This window comes from Nycticebus coucang, chromosome 3, assembly GCF_027406575.1.
Source record: "Nycticebus coucang isolate mNycCou1 chromosome 3, mNycCou1.pri, whole genome shotgun sequence".
Taxonomy (NCBI): domain Eukaryota; kingdom Metazoa; phylum Chordata; class Mammalia; order Primates; family Lorisidae; genus Nycticebus; species Nycticebus coucang.
Genome location: NC_069782.1, coordinates 80,518,577 through 80,537,422, shown reverse-complemented (window position 1 = coordinate 80,537,422; position 18,846 = coordinate 80,518,577). Strand labels below are relative to the sequence as shown.

Here is an 18,846-nt window from a genome sequence, read left to right as displayed (position 1 = left end):
GGGCTTAAGCGATTCTCTTGCCTCAGCCTCCCGAGTAGCTGGGACTACAGGTGCCTGCCACAACGCCCGGCTATTTTTTGGTTGCAGTTTGGCCAGGGCCGGGTTTGAACCCGCCACCCTCAGTATATGGGGCCAGCGCCTTACCAACTGAGCCACAGGCGCCGCCCAATAAATCCTAATGTTAATGATGTATGGATATGGGTTCACTAACCCTAACAAACATACCACACCAAAGCACTATATTAGTAATAGAGGATCCTGGGGAAGAGGGGTTGGGAAGGGAAGTATCTGAGAACTCTATGCCATGTTCTCAATTTTTCTATGAACCTAAAACTGGTTTTTTTTTTTGTTTTTTTTTTGAGACAGAGCCTCAAGCTGTCACCCTGGGTAGAGTGCTGTGCCATCACAGCTCACAGCAACCTCCAACTCCTGGGCTCAAGCAAGTCTCCTGCCTCCCAAGTAGCTGGGACTACAGGCGCCCGCTACAACACCTGGCTATTTCTTGGTTGTAGCCGTCATTGTTGTTTGGCAGGCCAGGGCTGGATTCAAACCTGCCAGCTCAGGTGTATGTGGCTGGCGTCTTAGCTGCTTGAGCTACAGGCGATGAGCCAAACCTAAAACTGTTTTTAAAAAGTCTACTCTGGGAGGCCAAGGCAGGTGGATTGGATCTCCTGAGCTCAGGAGTTTGAGACCAGCCTGAAAAAGACTGAGAACCCTCTCTTCTAAAAATAGAAAAAAAATAGCAGGGGGTTGGGGGAAGTAAGAAAGAAAAAACTAGTCAGGCACTGTGGCAGGCGCCTGTAGTCCCAGGTACTTGGAAGGCTGAGGGAAGAGGATTGCTTGAGCCCAAGAGTCTGTGGTTATTGTGAGCTATGACATCAGGCACTCTACCTAGGGTGACAGAGAATCTGTCTCAAAAATAAAATAAAATAAAAATAGTCTAGTTTTTAAATAATGAATTTGCTCTTCATGGTCCCCAACATATTTCTAAAACATACATTTGATACAAACTTCACTCTCCTAAAAAAAAACTTTGGTGGCTCCCCACTGTTTGTGAGAGATAAGTTCATATCTACTATCATTGGCATTGGCCTTTACAGTTGTTTGCCACCTTATCATACCTCTGTTTCTGTCCTGTCCTGACTAGCTAGACATGCCGGACTAATCTAGGGTCTCAAGACTCCATGCCTGACTCATACAGTCCACTCTGCCTGGAACATCCTTCTTCTCCATTCACAGAGTCATACATTCTCCCCAGATGAAACCATCATCCTGCAGTCCAGTGGTTCTCAACCTTCCTAATGCTGTAACCCTTTAATACAGTTCCTCATGTTGTGGTGATCCCCAACTATAAAATTATTTTTGTTGCTACTTCATAACTGTAATTTTGCTACTGTTATGAATCGTAATGTAAATAACTGATATGCAGGATGTATTTTCTTTTCTTTTTTTTTTTTTTTTTTGTAGAGACAGAGTCTCACTGTACCGCCCTCGGGTAGAGTGCCGTGGCCTCACACGGCTCACAGCAACCTCCAACTCTTGGGCTTACGCGATTCTCTTGCCTCAGCCTCCCGAGCAGCTGGGACTACAGGCGCCTGCCACAACGCCCGGCTATTTTTTTTTGTTGTTGCAGTTTGGCCGGGGCTGGGTTTGAACCCGCCACCCTCAGCATATGGGGCCGGCACCCTACTCACTGAGCCACAGGTGCCGCCCCTGTATTTTCATTGTTACAAAGGGGTCACAACCCACAGGTTGAGAATCACTAGTCCTTGTTTCCATAGGCCATATGTTAAAAACAGATATAGAAAGCAGGTATATATGCCAGGCATAGTGGTTTACACCTATAATCATAGCACTCCGGGAGACTGAGGCAGGTAAATCACCTGAGCTCAGGAGTTGGAGACCAGCCTGAGCAAAGCAAGACCTCATCTCTACTAAACATAGAAAAACTAGCCAGGTGTTATGGTGGACACCTGTAGTCCCAGCTACTCAGGAGGCTGAGCCAGGAAGATCTCCTGAGCCCAAGAGTTTGCAGTTGCTATAATCTATGACGTGCCATGGCACTTTATCCAAAGTGACAGAGTCCTAAAAAAAGGGGGGAAGGGGGCAAGTATATAGTATTTTGGTCACTTTCGTGCTTCTTTCTAATAAAAGTTTAGAAAATGGATATGATGATGAAATATGTTAACCTTGGTCATGGTGAAAAAGAATTCTGATAACCATAGGCAGGCTAGGGATTCATAACCTTGAGATGGAAACAGTGGAACCAGAATAAGGCTATTGAATATCATTGAAGATCTGCTTGGGCTCATCATCTAGGCAAGAGGCAGTGGGATACCCCACTAGGAGCAAGATCCCAGCAGTGAGGCAGTGTTCGCTGACTGCCCAGTCACAATGACAGCAAAAGAGGCCTCTGGGGTGTCACCAGCTCTGAAAGCCAATCTGCCTCTGACTATAGCTTGCCCAAGCTGAATGCCAGGGCCCATATGGCTTCAGGTATTTAACTTTCAGGGCATGACTTAGTGTGGGGGAAGAAGTAGCAGTAACATCACTGCCTCAACCACCCATTGTACTATGGAGGCTCAAGAGAGCTTGTAAGAACAAAGGTAAGAAGACTCCCAGGTACAGAATTGTTAGTCTCACCAACAGAGAAGGCTACCATTTATTGAACCCTACTCTTTGCCAGCCACAGTGCAGTTTCCCTTGTCATTTACATTATCACTGGTGTCTCATCTTCTTACCAAGTATGTATTATCCTACTACTTTGCTGATGAAAAGCTTAAGGAATACTGTTCTACTGTACAGAGTTAAATGACTTGCCCTAGGTTACTCAGCAGGTTAGCAGGTGACAGCAAGGATTTTAAACCAGGTCTTTGTCCACCATGTTACAGACAGGAAGCATTTGCTATCCTGGGCCCTATCAAGACAGGTAGAAGAACCCCATCTTTCTGTTGTCCTTTCAAGCCAGAGGTTCCAGCATGGAGGGGTGAGGATTTGGATTGAGAGCTCAGGGGTGAGTTTGAGGAGTGAGGAATGGCAGATGGACAGCCCTTCACCTGAGAGAAGGTCAGGTGGCTATGAACAATGAAGGTAGAGGGGAAAACAGATGTCTAAAAGTCCACGCCTTTGAATTTGAGGCCACAGTGCCTTGTCTTAGCCAGGCAGTGGATAGTCTCTTCCCACCTACCCACTGGGTCCTCTGACAGAATCCAAATGTATTGTTGTATTACTGGGACTAGTGGGAGCTGCTCTTCCTCCCTGCCTGGTGTCCGTCAGCTGGGCCAGGTGATCCACAACTGGCCCTTGGGGCAGAGAAAAGGGAAGAACCGAGATTTCTAAGAAATACTCATGAATAAACTAAATGGGGATTTCTTCCAGATTAGGATGGGTAGGTCTCTTCAGCATGCCCTGACCCCTCCGTATACACCTCCCACCTGGCCCACAGTTGGGGCAGTTGGGGCAGCCCTGCAGATTCCTGGAGCTGAGGGGCCTCTCCCAGGAGAGTGGGAAAGAATTCTGTCCTTTGTGTGACTTGCTTCATTATGTATGAGTGTTGGCTCCACTAGGTGAAAAATGATCGTTCTCTATTGGGTTTTCCCAGCTTGAGGCAAAGGCTTTAGAAGATCAGGCAGCTCCTGCTTGGAGGGTTTATTGCATTAAAGAATGTTGAAGTTGGAGAACTGTGTGAGCGCAGGGCTGGAAGCGCAAACCTGTTCCACAGACTGATGACCTGCCTGACCCCTCTCCAACACACAAGAATGCTTGGCCCTGGGCAAATATTCTGTGGATCTGGACCCTATATCCAAAAGGGGAGTGTGTGGGCGGCACCTGTGGCTCAGTGAGTAGGGCGCTGGCCCCATATGCCGAGGGTGGTGGGTCCCAGCCCCGGCCAAACTGCAACAAAAAAATAGCCGGGTGTTGTGGTGGGCGCCTGTAGTCCCAGCTGCTTGGGAGGCTGAGGCAAGAGAATCGTGTAAGCCCAAGAGTTAGAGGTTGCTGTGAGCCGTGTGACGCCACAGCACTCTACCAAGGGTGGTACAGTGAGACTCTGTCTCTACAAAAAAAAAAAAAAAAAGGGGAGCATGCCCTAATTTGCTCTCACACACTACCAGGTGATAAAGAGCAGATGATGTACCAGTTCTAAAAATAAGTGAGACAGTGACTTTGCTCACCACATCACAGGTTAATCCATGTGAAGTGTAAAGATGGTCAGTCTTTACAGTGAAATAACAGAAAATACTTAACTCATACTTTTTTTCAGTAAGGACTAAAATCAATCTGCCTGTTCTTTCTCTTGCAAGCATTCCCGTCCCCCCTTCTCTTTTTATTAAGCCATTGGGGAGCCCAGCAGACCAAATGGAAATGTAAATTTTCTTTCTTTCTTTTTTTTTTTTTGAGACAGAGTCTGTCTTTGTCACCCTCAGTTGAGTCATATGGCATCATAGCTCACAGCGACCTCAAACTCTTTGGGCTCAAATGATTCTCTTGCCTCAGCCTCCCAAGTAGCTGGACTACAAGCACCTGCTACAATGCTTGGCTGTTTTTAGAGAGAGGGTCTCGCCCTTGCTCAGGCTGGTCTCAAACCTGTGAGCTAAGTCAATCCACCCTCCTCAGCCTCCCAGAGTGCTAGGATTATAGGCAAGAGCCACTGCGCCTGGCCTTTTTTTTTTTTTTTTGGTTTTGAGACCGTTTCACTCTCTTGCCAGGCTAGAGTGCCAGCCTAGTACACAGCAAGCTCACACTCCTGGGTTTATTTCATCCTCCTCAGCTTTCCAAGTAGCTGCAACTACAGGTGCCTGACCTAAATTCCAGCTAATTTTTTCTATTTTTAGTAGCAGCACCAGGGTCTTGCTCTTGCTCAGGCTGGTCTCCAATTACTGAGCTGAAGTGATCCTCTGGCCTCTTAGGATTACAGGCAGGAGCCACAGCACCCATCTGGAAATGTAAATTTTCTTTACAATTGATAGTCTTATAAACTAAATAGGGCTTTAGTTCTTGAAAGACCTTTTGGAATTTGTTCCTAAAAAGCTCCTGAATGAACAATGGACTATGAACATCAAGCTTAACGACTGTAAACACCTGGAAAAATGTCTTCAGCCCTGGCAGAGAAAATGGATACAACATTTACATCCACAACACCTTGTGAATTTCTCTGCAATTAACATTTTTGTCTCCCCCTTAAATTCAGCTAACCCCTGACCTCAGCTGCAGGCATTATTCTTTTTCTTTCTTTGGGATGCCATGCCATCTACTTGCTCTCTTCTCCCTTTCCACACCCTCTTTCCTCTCTTCCTCTCTCCTGAAATACAAAATGCGGGGGTGGGGTGAGGGGTGGGGAGGATTGAGGGAAGAGGCTGACCGGCCGGTGGCTCCTCCCTGTAATCTTAGCGTTCTTGGAGGCCCAGGTAGGTGGATAGTTTGAGCTCAGGAGTTCAAGATCAGCCTGAGCAAGAGCAAGACCTGTCTCTACTAAAAATAGTAAAACTAGGGCGCCGGCCCCATATACCGAGGGTGGCGGGTTCAAACCCGCCCCGGCCGAACTGCAACAACAACAACAAAAATAGCCGGGCGTTGTGGCGCCTACTCGGGAGGCTGAGGCAAGAGAATCGCCTAAGCCCAGGAGTTGGAGGTTGCTGTGAGCTGTGTGACGCCACGGCACTCTACTGAGGGCGATAAAGTGAGACTCTGTCTCTACAAAAAAAAAAAATAATAATAATAAAACTAGTCCGGCCCTGTAGTGGGCACTTGTAGTCCCAGCTACTCAGGAAGCTGAGGCAAGAGGATCGATTGAGCCCAGGACTTTGACGTTGCTGTGAGCTATGATTCCCCGAGCACCCTACCCAGGGTGACATAGTGAGACTGTCTCGAAAATTATATCTACACACATATATAAAAAACATACTTTTATATCCTAATTTTGGCCTAGAAATATCCTTTTCTCCTCCCTCGCAGCACCTACTGAGCTTTCCACCCTAAGAGAAGGGCTTGAAACAGCGCCTGGCAGAGTGTCAGCGCTCCCAAAGTGCGGGTATTATTACCATCGCTGGCAGCTGGGCTGGGCAAGGAGTATGACTAGATAATGTTGGCAGAAACTGGAAACTTATCTAATTTGGACAGGGAAACGGATGCCAAGGGTTTTTAAAAGCTCCCGCTGTGATGCCCTCTGTGTTCTGCACCCGCGCGGTGGCCTTGTGGCTAACGACACCCGACCCGGTGTGGTCAGAGCTACCCAAGGTCGTGCGGCGGCGTAGGGACGACTTAGCATTGGAGCACCGGCTGGGATCAGGCCCAGCGGGACCTGGTCTAGGCCGTGGCCTGGGCAGGGCTTGGGTTCAGCTCTGCCAGAGCTCCGCGCAGCTACCAAGCCGCCCTGCCCCTCACCCCACCTGTGACCTGAATTCCGCACTGCCGGCTCAGGGGCGGGAGGGTATCGGGGAACGGGTGCAAATAAAGGTTTGTTTACTGGGAAAACTTCTCCAACTCCTGCAGTCGGTGCACAAAGGAGATTTTAAAGCTAGTGGTCAGGGTTGTGTAATAATTTACTTGCATTGGTCTCCTCCACGCACCAGCCTCTCCAGCTTAGACCAGCAAATGTTTACCCGGTTCCCACCTCAGCCAAAGGCGATTTGGTCATTAATCCCTGAGGCTTCTGCCGGCTTTCTAGGAGGTGGGTCTGGGCAGCGAGAAAGCTTGACAATATTAACATTTCAAATGAATGTGTTCAGCCCATGGGGGACTGGCGGAGTGCTGGCCCGAATGTCCGGGGCAGGCTTCTCCCCGGAGGCTCCACTTTGCACCCCGAGGGACGGATCATTTACAAGGCAGAAGGCGCCGCCGGGAGCCGTCTTTGTTGTGCCGATGACTTAGAGCACTTTCTGGCCGGATCCGGTACCCGGCTGCTCTGCTGGGCTGTCCGGGTCCTGGCTCGGGGAGTGGATACTGGCTGTGAGCAAGGACTGGCCGAAGAGCGCACAGGCTGTGCAGGCTGCTGCGGTTCCGCGCGGTGCTCAGGAGCCGCCGAAGACCAGTGAGCAGCAGCGGATTAGCTCGCCAGTCCCCACCTGGGCTTTGATCTCCGGATGTGAGGCTTTTGAGTCCAAAGGGGCTTAGCGACGTGAGCTGCGGCGGACCAGAATTCCTGCACCTCGTTGAATCCCGCCTGCTGAGTCCCTTCGAGGCCTGTGCAGCCCAAGGAAGGAAGTATGGGTGCACACCGGCCGCCGGGAGTGCGTCCTGAGTACTGGGGGCCGCGGGGTGGCGTGTCACAGGGCTGTCGCGCCTATCCAGGCGTATCACAAGATACCAGCCGGGCCCCGCCGCCGGCTGCTAGCTTCCGGCATGACCTTGCTGCGCTCTTCTTCTTTTTTTTTCTTTGCGCGCTCACGTCTGTATGGTTTCCTTCGCCCAGTGAAGCCGATACACTTAGCAAACCCGAAGCCCACTAGCCTGTAGCCTCTCTTCCACCTCCTGGTCCCCTTGGCGAATCCTGAGAGCAGTCGAGTACGAAATAGTAATTGCAATTATAATTAAGTGTGTGCTGCCTCAGCTTCCCCATCTTGGCTTTTCTTGGGACAGTGTCCCCATGTTACGGAAAAAGAGGGTCCGACGCCTGTCTCTGTCAGCCAATATGCAAGTTTGGATAGGTCCACCAAACTTTGTCAAAAGGCGGGAGATTCTGGAGAACAGTGAGAGTAGCTTCTCCAAGATTGTTCTGTTATTCCATTTCCAAAATTATAGGGGTTTTGTTGTTGTTTTGTTTTGAAACAGAGTCTCATTATGTCGCCGTCGGTAGAGGGCTGTAGCATCACAGCTCACGGCAACCTCAAACTCCGGTTTAAGCGATTCTCTTGCCTCATCCTCCCGTGTAGCTGGGACTACAACACCCGCCACAACGCCCGGCTGTTTTTTGCTGCAGTTGTCGTTGTTTAGCAGGCCGGAGCTGGGTTGGAACCCGCCAGCCTCGGTATACGTGACTGGCGCTGTAACCACTGTGCTACGAGCACCGAGCCCCCAAATTATAGTTTTATACTTTAAAGTTCAAAGGAAAAACCATGTTAACCCTAATCTTAACAATAATCAGCATAGCCCATGACACATAATAAATAATAATTGACATAACCCATGACCCAAAACAACATTCCAGTTCAAAAGTTAATCTCCCTGGGAGTGGAGGCTCACTCTGGGAGGCCCAGGCGGGTGGATTGCCTGAGCTCAGAAGTCGGGAACCAGCCTGAGCAAGAGCGCTGTCCCCTCTCTAAAAAAAAAAAAAGAAAGAAAGAAAGAAAGAAAAATAGCCTCATTGTGGCCAGCCGGCTACTTGGAGAGGCTGAGGCAAGAGAATTGAAATCGCTTGAGCAGAAGAGTTTGAGGTTGCTGTGAGCTATGACACCTGGTACAGAGAGAGACTGTCTCAAAAAAAAAAGTTAATTTCCTAAATCAATTGCCCTAAACTACTCAAGATTAAAGTTGAATTTACAAAACAGCAAGAATGGGAAACATGAGGTGAAGGTCATGTAGGACCTAAACAGACCAGACCAGCTGTGTTATCTCAGTCCTAACCTGAATGACTCCATCTTATTCTCACTACACATGCTCTCACCAGGTCTACCTATCCAGGGCAGGCCTGGTTTCCAAGAAATGTTAATGGAATGGATGAATGCATGCCTGCTGGCTCTCTTTACCTTACATAGTCAGCCTCAGGCTATGTACTATGTACTTCTTTCTCTCATTCTTCCAGAAGGCCTAAGGGATGGTGGAAAGGGAGGGAAGTACGAGGTTTGGTAAATGAGAACAGTTACATTAGCTCCCCTTCCCCACTCAGACAAGGCCTTGCCACTACAGGCCCAGTTGATAAGCTGTAGGATCAGATTCCATGCAGCCTGAGTTTTATCTTATGCAGCCCAGAAGCCGCTGCAGAGGGTCCACCTTTGAGAAGACATATGCTCTGTTAACTCTTTCTGCCCTGAAAAATGCATCCTATTTCTCAGGGCCTGTGTCCAGGCCCAGGTTGAAGAATCTCAGTCAAAACCTTTCCAAAACTCATTCCTCAACCCCCTTACTCTTTTGCTGGCCTGTTGTGCTGTTCCACAGCAGGTACCTGGGCCATCCAGCTTCAGTGTTTTTTACCAGCCATGAGCTCACCTACATGGGTGGCCCTTTCCCCACCCCACACCTCAAGTTCTCTCCTATCATCCTCCCTCCACCACAGCTAGGCTTCATCACTTCCATCTTCCCCCAGCAACCTGGTGAGCCTTCTGCTGTGGTGTCCACTGCCTTTGCTTTCCTTGGGTTGTCTCAGTATCCATGGTGGACGCAAATGCTAGGGTCAAGACTTTACTTCACTTTTCTCTGTTCCTCTCACACAATTAGGCCAACAGTCTCTCAAAATTGATATCATAGCCTTGCTGCATTGGTGGTGCTCCACACCACCTTTAGTGATGTCATAACCAAAGCAATCCCCAAAAGAACTTTTTTTTTTTTTTTTTTGGTGGGTTTTGGCCGGGGCTGGGTTTGAACCTGCCACCTTCGGCATATGGGATCGGCACCCTACTACTTTGAGCCACAGGTGCCGCCCCCCAAAAGAACCTTTTTTGTTTATTTGTTTCTTGAGACAAGGTCTTGCCTTGTCACCTGGGCTAGAGTGCCAGTGGTGTCATCATAGCTCATGCAACCTCAGACTCCTGGCCTCAAGTGATCCTCCTGCTTCAGCCTCCTGAGTAGCTGGGATAATAAGCATGCCACCACAATAGTTAATAGTAATAGCCACCACCTGGCTAATAGTTCTTTTTTTTTTTTTTTTTTGCAGTTTCTGGCTGGGGCTGGGTTTGAACCCACCACCTCCAGCATATGGGTCTGGCGCCCTACCCCTTTGAGCCACAGGCGCCGCCCCCAGTAGTTCTATTTTTATTTTTTTATTTATTTATTTTTGAAGGCTTTTTATTTTTATTTTTTTTATTTTTTTTTGGCCGGGGCTGGGTTTGAACCCGCCACCTCCGGCATATGGGACCGGCGCCCTACTCCTTGAGCCACAGGCGCCGCCCAGGCTTTTTATTTTATTATTATTTTTTTTTTTTTTGCCAGGGCTAGGTTTGAACCTGCCACCTCCGGCATATGGGACCGGCGCCCTACTCCTTGAGCCACAGGCGCCGCCCAAGGCTTTTTATTTTTATTTATTTATTTATTTGTGGTTTTTGGCCGGGGCTGGGTTTGAACCCACCACCTCCAGCATATGGGACCAACGCCCTACACCTTTGAGCCATAGGTGCTGCCCAAGTAGTTCTATTTTTAATAGAGACAGGGTCTTTTGTGTGTGTGTGTGTGTGTGTGTGTGTGTGGTTTTTTGGGGGGGGGGCGGGGCTGGGTTTGAACCTGCCACCTCCGGCATATGGGACCGGCGCCCTACTCTTTGAGCCACAGGCGCTGCCCGAGACAGGGTCTTATTCTTTTTCAGGCTGGTCTCAAATTCCTTAGCTCAAGGGATCCTCTGGTCTTGGCCTCCCATAGTACTAAGATTACTGGCATGAGGCATGACACCTGGCCTAAGCCTATTATTTCAAAAATTACATCTGTTTTAATATGGACTACCTAGCAAATTACAAAACAGAGGTCCTGTCAGGCCTAAGCTTCAGAGGGCATCCATCTTTGCTGGCATATTCCATATTCCTTCCATAGAGAGGTCATTCTGGAAAATAGGTATAGGTATCTCTGCTCAAATGACTGGAAGTTCAACTTGTTTGTTTTGTTTTCAGCACATAAAAGGGCAAAGTCATGTGGCTTGCAAGGGCAAAATCTGGTCATGTGCTAGGCTGTGCCTTCTCTCTCAGTGGTAGGGGGTGGGTGGCAGAACCTACAGGGTACTGGGTGAGTTCAGGCCCTGCTGAAAGTGGTGGCAGATGCTCCCCTCCCAGCTCACTGCAGTCTTGGGAGATAGAGAAGCCAGGACTGCTTGATCTTTCTATAGTTCAAAAGAAACAATTAATCTAGATCTTCATGTGAAGTGTCCTGATTTTTAAAATTGGTTGCAAACTAATTCTGATTTTTTTTTTTTTTAGACAGAGTTTCACAGTAACCCTGGGGTTGAGTGCTGCGTTGTTGTAACTCACAACAACCTCAAACTCTTGCCTCAGTCTCCTGGGACTACAGGCACCTGTCTCAATGCCCAGCTAGATTTTTCTATTTTTATTTTATTTATTTTTATTTATTTTTTTTTTTATAGAGACAGAGTCTCACTTTATGGCCCTCGGTAGAGTGACGTGGCCTCACACAGCTCACAGCAACCTCCAACTCCTGGGCTTAAGCGATTCTCTTGCCTCATCCTCCTGAGTAGCTGGGACTACAGGCGCCCGCCACAACGCCTGTAGTCGTGGTTGCAGTTTGGTCGGGGCCAGGTTTGAACCCATCACCCTCGGTATATGGGGCCGGCACCTTACCGACTGAGCCACAGACGCCGCCCGATTTTTCTATTTTTAGTAGAGACGAGGTCTTGCTTTGCTCAGGCTGGTCTGGAACTCCTGAGCTTAGGCAATCCACCTGCCTCGGCCTCCCAGAGTGCTGGGAATATAGGCCTGAGCCACTGTGCCTGGCCCCTCTAATATTCTTTAAATACTGCTTACTCTACAAATACTATAGGGTCAGCTCACTTTATAAAACACATGTTTGTGTAGGCCACATCCAGTAAAGATTAGTGGTAGTATGAGTTACTCAAGAGCAGGATTATCTGTTTTAATTCTGTCTGTGCCTCCCAGGCCTTAGCACAGCACCTAATATGTAACTGGTGCTCCAAAATATATACTGAATAAATGAACAAAGTAATATAACTAAGGAAATGAGATATTCACTTTTTTTTTTGAGACACTTTGTCTCCCTGGGTAGAATGCCATGGCATCACAGCTCCCAGCAACCTCAAGCTCTTGGGCTTAAGAGATTCTCTTGCCTCAGCCTCCCCGGTAGCTGGGATTACAGGCACCCACCACAACACCTGGCTGTTTTTTAGAGATGGGGTCTTTCTCTTGCTCAGGCTGGTCTCAAACCCATCGACTTAGGCAATCCACCTGCCTTGGCCTCCCAAGTGCTGGGATTATAGGCGAGAGCCACCACGCCTGGCCTACTTTTTTTTTTTTTTTTTTTTTTGAGGAAGAGTCTCACTTTGTGAGCCTTGGTAGAGTGCAGTGGCGTTATAGCTGACAGCAACCTCAAACTCTTGGGCTCAAGTGATACCCTTGCCTCAGCCTCCAGAGTAGCTGGAACTATAGGTACCTGCCACAATGTCTGGCTGATTTTAGAGACAGAGTCTCACATTTCCTCAGGCTGGTCTAAACTCCTGAGCTCAAGTGATCCACTGCCTCAGCCTCCCAGAGTGCTAGGCATGAGCCTCTGTGTGCAGTGAAATATTCACATTTTGACAATTAATGATCAAACGGATGAATACAAAGGGTTGTAATAAAAATCACAATCATATATCTTTGTAATTTTCACATAATGTAGTATTGAATTGTTGTTTTCTTTTGAGACAGGGCCTTACTCTGTTCTCTGTTACTGGGACTAGAGTACAGTGCTGTGGTCATAGCTCACTACAACCTGAAACTCCTGGGCTCACTACAAACTCAATCCTCCTACCTCAGCCTCCCAACTAGCTAGAGCTAAGGGTGCCCACCTACAGCACCAAGGTGGTTTTCCATCCAAATACTAACTGAGCCCAACCCTGCTTAGCCTCCAAGATCAGAAGATATCAGGTGCATTCAGGGCGATATGGCTGTAGACAATTTTTTTTTTTTTTTTGTAGAGACAGAGTCTCACTGTACTGCCCTCGGGTAGAGTGCCATTGTGTCACACGGTTCACAGCAACCTCTAACTCTTGGGCTTATGAGATTCTCTTGCCTCAGCCTCCCAAGCAGACAATTATTTTTTTTAAGACAGAGCCTCAAGCTGTCGCCCTGGGTAGAGTGCTGTTGCATCACAGCTCACAGCAACTTCCAACTCTTGGGCTTAAGCAATTCCCCTGCCTCAGCCTCCCAAGTAGCTGGGACTATAGGTGCCTGCCACAACACCCGGCTATTTTTTGATTGCAGCCATCATTGTTGTTTGGAGGGCCTGGGCTGGATTCAAACCCACTAGCTCAGGTGTATATGGCTGGCACCTTAGCTGCTTGAGCCAGGCCTTAGCACAGCACCTAATATGTAACTGGTGCTCCAAAATATATACTGAATAAATGAACAAAGTAATATAACTAAGGAATTTGGATGGGTCCACCAAACTTTGTCAAAAGGCGGGAGATTCTGGAGAACAGTGAGAGTAGCTTCTCCAAGATTGTTCTGTTATTCCATTTTCAAAATTATAGGGGTTTTGTTGTTGTTTTGTTTTGTTTTGGAACAGAGTCTCATTATGTTGCCCTCGGTAGAGGGCTGTAGCATCACAGCTCACGGCAACCTCAAACTCGGGTTTAAGCCATTCTCTTGCCTCAACCTCCCGTGTAGATGGGACTACAACACCCGCCACAACGGGTGTTGCGCCAAGCCTGTAGACAAATTTTTTATTTGTTTGTTGGCTTTTTGTGGAAATGGAGTCTCATTATTGCCCAAGTTGGTCTTGAACTTCTGGGCTCAAGTAGCACTCCTGCCTCAGCCTTCCATAGGGCTAGGATTACAGACATGAGCCCCTGTGCCTGGCCTGAAGACGACACCAAGGCCATGGTCAGACTACCAGTATTTATTTATTTATTTATTTAGACACAGTCTCACTCTGTCACCTTGGGTAGAGTGCTGTGGCATAATAGTTCGCAGTAACCTTGAACTCCTGGGCTCAAGATCACTTGAGGCTCTTGCCTCAGCCTCCCAAGTAGCTGGGATGACAGACTCCCACTACAACATCTTGCTAGTTTTCTTTTCTTTTCTTTTTCTTTTTATTCAGACAGAGTCTTACTTGGTTGCTCTCATTAGAGTGTCTTGCCCTCACAGCTCACAGAAACCTCAAATTCTTGGGCTTAAGCAATTCTCTTGCCTCAGCCTCCCAAGTAGCTGGGATTGTAGGTGCCCGCTATAACGCTGGCTATTTTTATTTTTTGGTTGTAGTTGTCATTGTTGTTTGGCAGGCCTGGGCTGGATTCAAATCCGCCAGCTCTGGTGTATGTGGCTAGCGCCCTAGCCACTGAGCTACAGGCACCGAGCCTGTTTGTTTTTAGAGACAGAGTCTCACTTTATCACCCTGGGTAGAGTGTTGTGGAGTCACAGCTCACAGCAACCTCCAACTTCTGGGCTTAAGCAGTTCTCCTGCCTTAGCCTCCTGAGTAACTGGGAGTATAGGCGCCCACCACAATGCCCTGCTATTTCTGTTCCAGTTTGGCCAGGGCTGCATTCTAACCCACCACCCTCAGTATATGGAGCCGGCACCTTACCCACTGAATCACAGGCGCTGCCCTGTTTATTTGTTTGTTTTGAGACTGAGTCTCAATATGTCACCCTTGGTAGAGTGCCATTGTGTTACAGCTCACAGTAACCTCAAACTCCTGGGCTTAAGTGATTCTCTTGCCTCAGCCTCCTGAGTAGCTGGGACTATAGGCGCCCACCACAACGCCCGGCTATTTTTTGGTCGTAGTTGTCATTGTTTGGCAGGCCAAGGCTGGATTTGAACCTGCCAACTCTGGTGTATGTGGCTGGTGCCCTACCCACTGAGCTATAGGTCCAAAGCCCACTTAATGGTTTTTTGTTTTTTTTCCTTTTCTTTTCTTTTTTTGAGACAGATTCTCTCTTTGTCACCCTCGGTAGAATGCTGTGGGGTCACAGCTCACAGTAACCTCAAACTCTTGGGCTTAAGCAATTCTCTTGCCTCAGCCTCCCAAGTAGCTGGAACTATAGGCGCCCGCCACAATGCCTGCCTATTTTTATTTTTAGATTGTAGTTGTCATTGTTATTCGGCAGGCCTGGGCTGGATTCAAATCCACCAGCTCTGGTGTATGTGGCTGGCGCCCTAGCTGCTGAGCTACAAGCACCAAGCCTTTTTTTGTTTGTTTTTTGGTTTTTTTTGAGACAGAGTCTCACTTTCACTTTGTCACCCTTGGTACAGTGCCGTGGCATCACAGCTCACAGAAACCTCAAACTCCTGGGCTCAAGCGATTCTCCTGCCTCTACCTCCCAAGTAGCTGAGACTATAGGCACCCACCGCAGTGCCCGGCTATTTTTTTTTTTGGTTGCAGCCCTGTTGTTTGGCGGTCCAGGCTGGATTCCAACCCACCAGCTTAGGTGTATGTGGCTGGTGCCTTAGCGGTTTGAGCCACAGGTTGCCGAGCCATTCATGGTTTCTTGAAAGAGTGAGTGAGAGGGCTCAGCGCCCGGGGCTCAAGTGGCTAAGGCACCAGCCACATACATCTGAGCTGGTGGGTTCGAATCCAGCCCGGGCCTGCCAGGCAACAATGACGACTACAACCAAAAAATAGCCAGGCGTTGTGGCGGGTGCCTGTAGTCCCATCTTCTTGGGAGGCAGAGGCAGGAGAATCGCTTGAGCCCAGGAGTTGGAGGTTGCTGTGAGCTGGTGATGCCATGGCACTGTACCCAGGGTGACAGCTGGAGGCTCTGTCTCAGAAAAAAAAAAAAGTGAGTGAGAGATAATGAAAGCACAAATGAATGGATTAACAAATTTTCCAGTAGTAAGTGTGTAGGGCTTGGGAAATCTCCTAAAAACTAAAGATGGGGCTCGGCAGCCACAGATCAGTGAGTAAGGTGCCAGCCACATTACACCGAGGCTGGCAGGTTCAAACCCAGCCCGGGCCTGCCAAACAACAATGACAACTAGAGTGAAAAATAGCCAGGCATTGTGGCAGGCGCCTATAGTCCCAGCTACTTGGGAGGCTGAGGCAAGAGAATTGCTTAAACCCAAGAGTTTGAGGTTGCTGTGAGCTATGACGCCATAGTACTCTACTGGGGGCGACATAGTGAGACTGTCTCAAAAAAAAAAAAAAAAGAAAAGAAAAGAAAAAAAAAAGTAAGGACGGATATATGAAACTGTTTTTTCTTTCTTTTTTTTTAAAACCTCTGCAATTATTAGTTTATTAGTATAATCCAGGACTCAGATATTTGGTATTTCTCCTGAAATTACATAGACAAATGCAAATGGAAAGAATCCAAGTCAAAATTATATAACAAAACAGCCCTCCATCACAAAAGCGTGTAAAATTACAAGAACGCTATTTTAAAATACTGGCACTTTAAGAGAACAATAATCTCAAAAACCACAAAATTGCCAAATTGTTCCCTAAACTGCTAAGCAGATAAACATGACTCTAATGAATGAGTGTGGGTTTTGTAAGGAAAAATCAAATTCAAATAAATTGAGTAACTTGTATTAAGATGCGAAGTTTAAGCGTCTTCTTTCCTATCAATTTGATTTAAAAAGGGGCAAACCACAATACATGAAAATATAACCGATTTTAAATGTGGCATTATTTTAAAGGGTGGCCCAATTAATTAAAGATACTCTAAATGGAGAATCTGAAGTTTCCTGAGCAGTTCATATTTAGGTAAATGGGAAAAAGACATTTACAGCCAGCACTTTCTTAAGTCTTTGCCAGGACTAACATCAACAAAAAATGCAATATGGCAGTCTTGTAATTTAAGCTCACACTTTTGGGGCTACATTCTCAGGTCTTCTTTAATGTGGGAACTGCAAAATATAACTGCCATTACATGGTAATGGGAGTCAAAGAATAGAGTCCTCATGTAAAGATTAGAACATACTTTTCTATTAGTCCTTCAAGGACAGACTTTCCAAACGTTTGATTCTAATAATCCCATGCTGCGAGTAGATTGCATATTCTTCACTTTGTAAAATATAAATGGGCTATGTGAAATTTGTCATCAACTTTGGAGTTTCAGTTATAGATGAAAACTATCTCAATTTAACTTTTATTACCCCCGTCATATATAGGGTGCATAGACAAAAAGCTTTTTATCAGCTAATCATATGATAAACAATGTAATAATTCATGTGATCCATAATGGGTAAAAAGCAAAAGACTAGCTTCCCCTCAAGAAGACAAATTTCAGACCTATGACAAGGATAACAGAACTAATAAAAAAAAATTGTATTTACTTAGAAGCATTCAGAATGTCAACAAAACAGCTGCAACTTTTTTTGGCAATTATGGAGTGGTATTCAGTTAACAGAACAATTATTTCGTATAAGCTGCATCAGAGATAACTGAAGATGAAAAAACTACCATCCCCATATATAACTAATTTGTGCTGTGCACCAACAAGAGCCTGCTTTAAATTTCCATGCCAATTTACAACCGCCAGACTGTACCAGGCAAAGTTAGTGGCTATTGAAAATACCACCAGGACAGGCCTATCTAAAGACACATTCAGTAGTATGTTAACTACAAAAAAAGACACTGTACAGTTTAAAAACAAATCTTACACAGCCTTACATTTCAATTTTTTTATTTAAAAGGAGTGAGTTGTGTACAGGGGGTTAAATGCTTTATAGACAAGAAAAAAAAAACTGCGCTAGAACCAACTTATTCATCATCTTCATCATCTTCATCTTCCTCCTCTTCGTCCTCTTCATCTTCCTTTTCTTCCTTCTTTTTATTGCTTCTTTCAGCCTTGACGACTCCCTTTTTCACTGCATCAGGCTTTCCTTTAGCTCGGTATGCAGCAATATCCTTTTAGTATTTTTCCTTCAGCTTTGCACCCTTCTTTTCATAAGGCTGCTTGTTATCAGCAGCAGTGTTATTCCGCATCTCCCCCAGCTTCTTTGCAACATCACCAATGGATAGGCCAGGATGTTCTCCTTTGATTCGGGGGCAATACTTAGAACAGAACAAGAAAAAGGCCGAAGGAGGCCTCTTGGGTGCATTGGGATCCTTGAACTTCTTTTTTGTTTCCCCTTTAGGAGGGATCTAGGTTTTCATTTCTCTTTCATAACGGGCCTTGTCCACCTTTGCCGTATCTTCAAATTTTCTTTTCTCTTTAGCAGACATGGTCTTCCACCTCTCTGAGCACTTCTTAGAAAACTCTGAGAAGTTGACTGAAGCAGCTGGGTGCTTCTTGGGCTCCTCCCGACAAGTTTGCAGAAAGATGCATATGATGACATTTTGCCTCTTGGCTTCTTAGGATCTCCTTTGCCTGTGTTTAGTTATTTTTCCTCAGAGAGGCAGAGTTGCCCAGTGCCTGTCCGGCTCTCACTTGCCCCAGCGCTCTCTTTCTCTTTTTTTCTTTCTTTTTTTTGAGACAGAGTCTCATGATGTCACCCTGGGTAGAGTGCTGTGGCCTCACAGCTCACAGCAACCTCAAACTCTTGGGCTTCAGTGATTCTCTTGCCTTGGGCTCCCACGTAACTGGGATGACAGGCACCCACCCCAACGCCCGGCTATTTTTTGGTTGTAGTTGTCATCGTTGTTTGGCAGGCTGAGACTGGGCTCGAACCCACAGCTCTGGTGTATGTGGCTGGCGCCCTAGCGGCTGAGCTACAGGTGTGGAGCCCTGTGAAGCTCTTTTTAAAAACAAGATTATCTGGCTCAGCGCCTGTGGCTCAAGCTGCTAAGGCACCAGCCACATACACCTGAGCTGGCGGGTTGGAATCCAGCCCAGACCCGCCAAACAACAATGACGGCTGCAACCAAAAATATAGCCGAGCACTGTGGTAGGCGCCTGTAGTCCCAGCTACTTGGGAGGCAGAAGCAGGAGACTCGCTTGAGCCCAGGAGTTGGAGTTTGCTGTGAGCTGTGATGCCATGGCACTCTACCCAGGGCAACAGCTTGAGGCTCTGTCTCAAAAAAAAAAAAAAATAAATAAATAAATAAATAAATAAAAATAAAAACAAGGGGGTGGCAACTGTGGCTCAAAGGGGTAGGGC

At 47.0% G+C, this 18,846-nt stretch overlaps 1 pseudogene; it reads right to left on the bottom strand.

The window, feature by feature from the left end:
* Positions 1-17,412: 17,412 nt before the first annotated feature.
* Positions 17,413-18,108, bottom strand: LOC128581248 (high mobility group protein B1-like; annotated as a pseudogene).
* Positions 18,109-18,846: the final 738 nt, after the last annotated feature.